This window comes from Artemia sp. Qi Xiang Cuo, unplaced genomic scaffold (assembly GCF_049724085.1).
Source record: "Artemia sp. Qi Xiang Cuo unplaced genomic scaffold, ASM4972408v1 HiC_scaffold_22, whole genome shotgun sequence".
Lineage (NCBI taxonomy): Eukaryota > Metazoa > Arthropoda > Branchiopoda > Anostraca > Artemiidae > Artemia > Artemia sp. Qi Xiang Cuo.
Genome location: NW_028297431.1, coordinates 6232693 through 6237747, shown reverse-complemented (window position 1 = coordinate 6237747; position 5055 = coordinate 6232693).

The window sequence follows — 5055 nt, the reverse complement described above, 5'->3', positions numbered from 1 at the left end:
TTTATTCATTTTTCAGTCCTTTCACTCCGACTGCTGACTCTAGACTGTCCCTGATTCGTTATGATACACGTGATCCTGTTTCCCGTTATCGGATCAATAAAATTCCCACTCGATGATGCAATCAATTTCTCGGAAATTCACGTCCCCTTCGATTACGCAATCAAGTTCTCGGAAATCCACTTCCCCTCGATTACGCAATCAATTTCTTGGAAATTCACTTCCCCCTCGATTACGCAATCAATTTCTCGAAAATTCACTTCCCCCTCGAGTCCTAGATCAATAACATTGCTCCCTTTAGAATTCAATGCGCATGTGCAACCTCCGTCCCGGAGTTATTACACATAGAAACATCAAATAAATCGATCTTGTAAAAAGAGGTCATTGACCCCATTAACCACGTGTTCTCCCTAATGGCTCTATGCCCTTATATGGTGTCCCCTCCGTCTTCTATGCCCATATAAGGAGTCCCCGTGGGAGTAGCACCCCCTCCTCTACTCACATCTATCATTTCCTCAAACACTTCCAATCAAAATTTTATATAGCCATTTTGTTCAGCCTATCAGAAAGGTCTGGAAATTATGTGTTTGAGGATAAAAAACCCCCCAGCCCTCAGGGCAAGGGCTGTAAGTTATGCCCTGGGGATACATAGGGTTTTTATTGAAAGTGTGGTCATATAAACTTCGGAGGACACTATTTGGATTTGTAATCAGACGCTCCAGTGCTCTTTTTAAGAGCCAAAGTGATCAGAGGGCAGCTATCCCCTCCGCATACACACAAGTCGTATAGTCCCGAAATGCGTCTAATAGAAATTTTAAGATAGCCATTCCATTCAAAATTTAAACTCTGAAATGACTATCAGGAAATGACTATCAAGTGCTTTAAAAATCTCAAAGCTCCTTGAAACTCAACCCTAACAAAACAAAGGAAAAATGCTTTGCTACTGACGTCCGTAAATTCATCAAGTTGAATTGAAAAAAATGATGCGTTTTCTACAATTTTTTTTAAACTTGTTTTTCAGTATCTTCAGCTTGTCTTCAATTCTGCGCTTAAAAGTGTTAGCAGACATTCAAATTAACTTCAGTCTTTGAATAGCCAGTTTTGCCAAAACAGCTTCACGGGCTTGTCAAACAGTTCGTGGTAACGAACTGTAAGTAAGGAGCGACCCGGCTCAATGGTAACTGAAACTCTAAAAAACGGAATTTTGATATCAATAGATACATCAAAAGAATCAGATTTTAATTCTGATTTCAAATATATAAATTTTATTAAGTTTATTGCTACCAATCAAAAGTTACGGGCCTGAGAAAAATTTGGCTGATTTTCAAAAAAAGGGGGAAAGACCCCCTAAAAGTTATAGAACCTTAATGAAAATCACACCATCATATTCAGCGTATCAGAGAACCCTACTGTAGAGGTTTCAAGCTCCTATCTACAAAAATGTGGAATTTTCCATTTTTTGCCAGAAGAAAGATCACGGATGCGTGTTTATTTGTTGTTTTTTTTTCTCAGGGGTGATCATATCGACCCAGTGGTCCTAGAATATCGTTGGAGGGCTCATTGGAACGTAAATTAAAAGTTCTAGTGCTCTTTTTAAGTTACCAAAAAAATGGAGGGCATCTAGGCCCCCTCTCACGCTCATTTTTTTCCCAAAGTCACCCGATCAAAATTTTGAGAAAGCCATTTTGTTCAGCATGGTCGAAAATATTATAACTATGTCTTTTAGGATGACTTAATCCCTCGAAGACCCCAGGGGGAGGGCTGAAAGTTATGAACTTTACCCAATGTTAACACATAGTATTGGTTATTGGGAAGTATACAGAAGTTTCCAGGAGGGTTTTTTCTGCTAGTGGGGGGGGTGGGTGGGTCGGGGGTTACGTTGGGGGATCTGTCCATGAAGGAAGTTTTTATGGGGGAGGGGAAATTGCCATGAAGGGGGCGCTGGACTTGCCAGCATTATTTATTGGTTATTGGGAAGTATACAGACATTTTCAGGAAGGATTTTTTCTGGAGGGGGGGGGGGCTAGAGGAGGGGGTTACTCTGGATAATATTTCCGTGGAGGATGTTTCTTTAGGGTAAGGGAAATTTCTATGAAGGGGGTTCCGGATTTCCAAGAATTATTTAAAAAACTATCATAAATTAAATAAAAAAAACAAGTTTTTTCAACTGAAAGTAAGAAGCAACATTAGAACTTAAAATGAACAGAAATTATTATGTATATGAGGGAGTTCTCCCCCAAGTCAATACCTCGCTCTTTACGCTACAGTTTTTTTTAGTGCTTTCAAAAGAGCTATCTATTCTAATTAAGCGGCCTTTGTGATTCAGGGGTGTGTGAATCAAATTTTTTTTAACTTTTAACGTAAAGAGCGTGGTATTGACTAAGAGAAGAACCCCCTCATATACGTAATAACATATACGTAATAAAAAAAACAATAAAAAAAAACAAGCGATACGGCTCAATAGTAATCGAAACTTTTAAAAACAAAATTTTGATGTCACTAAACGTATCAAAAGAATGTGTTTATTATTCTGATTTTAAATATATAAATTTCATTAAGTTTAGTATTACTCATCAAAGGCTACGAGCCTGAGAAAATTTACCCGATTTTTTAAAGAGGGGGGAAACATCCCCTACAAGTGAAAGAATTTTAATGAAAATCACACCGTCAGATTCAGCGTATCAGAAAAAACTATTACATAGGTTTCAAGATCATATCTGCAAAAATCTGTAACTTTGTATTTTTTGCCAGAAGAAAAATATACGAATATAGAAGTTAGTTACGTAAGTTAATTTGTAAATTACTTCCTAACCAAATTTAGAGATATCCATTTAGCAAAAGAAAAGTAAAATTTTTATGCAAATTTTGTTTACTTATTCAATGACGGTGAGCCAAAATAAAAGCTGCATTAACTAAAAAACGATAAGAAATTAAATAAAAAAAGATGTTTTTTAAACTGAAAGTAAGGAGCGACATTAAAACTTAAAACGAACAGAAATTATTCCGTATATGAAAGGGGCCGTCCCCTCCTCAACGCCTCTCTCTTTCTCACAAATTTAAAACAATAAAAAAACTTTAGCGTAAAGAGCGAGGCGTTGAGGAGGGGACGGCCCCTTTCATATACGGAATACTTTCTGTTCGTTTTAATTTTTTATTTCGCTCCTTACTTTCAGTTTAAAAAACTTGTTTTATTTTATTTAATAACCTAAAAGGTTGGATTACGTCTTGTCATATCGTGTATGGCTTTTTATTCTGTGCCATTTGGAGTTCTATCAAGTAGGAAGCCACAAATAGGGACTTATCTTCAGCAATAATGTTTTTAAACCTCCTATTTGCTCCTTCATACCTTCATGTCTTCAAGTGGTTTGTCAACTAAATATGGGTGTTTTCATTGCAAGTAAATTTTAAGCTATGACGGTTTCATGGCATCTTTAGATAAACTTTGATGACAAATAACATTAAAAGGCGTCTAAGAAATAAGTGGGGCAAAGAGAAACAAGGTTAAAATAGGACAGAAATATGAAATAGCTTCTTCGGGGTTCGAAGCCATTGGAAAGACAGACAAAGATACTATTTGAGGGTTAAAATTCCGTATAGGGTTAAGGTTTTGGGAAAATAGATAATAATTGGTAATACAAGAGAATACCTCCCTTAGGACTGTAGTTAGGAAAATTAGGCTTTGGTAAGGTATTTATGACTGACTAAGAACATCCAGAATTAGGTGCTGAATAGGGAGATTTCCTTCGTCATTTCTGGCCTTCAAAAAAGTCTCATTGACACTTTGAAGTCGTCTGCCTAAAACAGTTATTATGGTAGACTTTAACTCCTCATCTAATCAAAACAAATCTTCGATTCCACCCGACCTGGAGTTACCCTTCCCTTGCCACTTCCTCATTATCATTACTATCCACTTTCTTACGGTCTGAGCAATAGTAAATAACTATCTTAGGATGGGAACTGAATAGCAATGTCTGCTAATGGCGACCCCATTCCTATCTTTAACTGGGCACAGTCCGGATTGACTACTCCCTCTCGATTTGTTAACGTGCCAGTACAATATTTTACTATTATGCCGTCTAGCTATGGAAATGTCAGAGATAGCACTTCAGGTTCCTTTAGACAATTTTGTTCGTGTATTTTGAAAAAAGACATTTTCAAAAAACAGATTAATTTCATTTGTATTACTTTCTCTGTAGCTGCTCAATTATACATGTGAGGGGGGAAACTTCCCCCCACCACTGTCTCCGCTAAGGTTTCAGTTTTCATCTCAAGCCTTAAAAATTAAAGCAATGCGATTAAAGTATAACTCAAAATGACATCTATAGAATAATATATTCACATAACACGGAACAATTAATCAAAATTGCATATTATGAGTTGAGGTTCACCCAAAGGATGGGCCAGGGAGCTCACAATTCCACAATATATGAAATCAATCCTGCAATAACTGAAAATATAAAGTATTTTTGAGTATTTTAACGTCTTCCAAAACTCAAACGGTCCAATATTCTACAGCCCAATGAGTCTGTCTGATCTCCTAAATCGGGAACGGAAGAGATAAATGAAGTTCCGCCCCGTATTGGATGAGTCTCCAACCTCACCCTCCCCCTCCACTACTGTCTACGCTAAAGTTTTCTTCCTTCTGCCAAAAACACCGCCCCCACCCCAAAGACTTTAATAAGGTAAAGTTCTGTATGGGAAAAACACATAGTAAATCTATTATAATCATCCAATTATAAGGTTAAAATACATACTCTGTGATAGATGCAAAATTGCTTTGGCACACAAAATCCTATTAAGGTCAATTCCAAACAGTCGTGATCCCTTTTCGTCAGCAAGTGAAATGGTCAAAACACCCTTATTGGTGCTTTTTTTTCAATTCAATTGTTGTTGCCAATCGCTGTCCACAAGTTATGCAAGCTCTCTATTGTTCATATATAGGGTTTTTATCAAAGAGGTAATCGTATAGACTTTGAAAAAAGCCTTATTCGATTTATAAATTGAAAGTTCTAGATCTGTTTTTTAAAGTCAAGAATAATCGGAATAATCAAAAAAAAA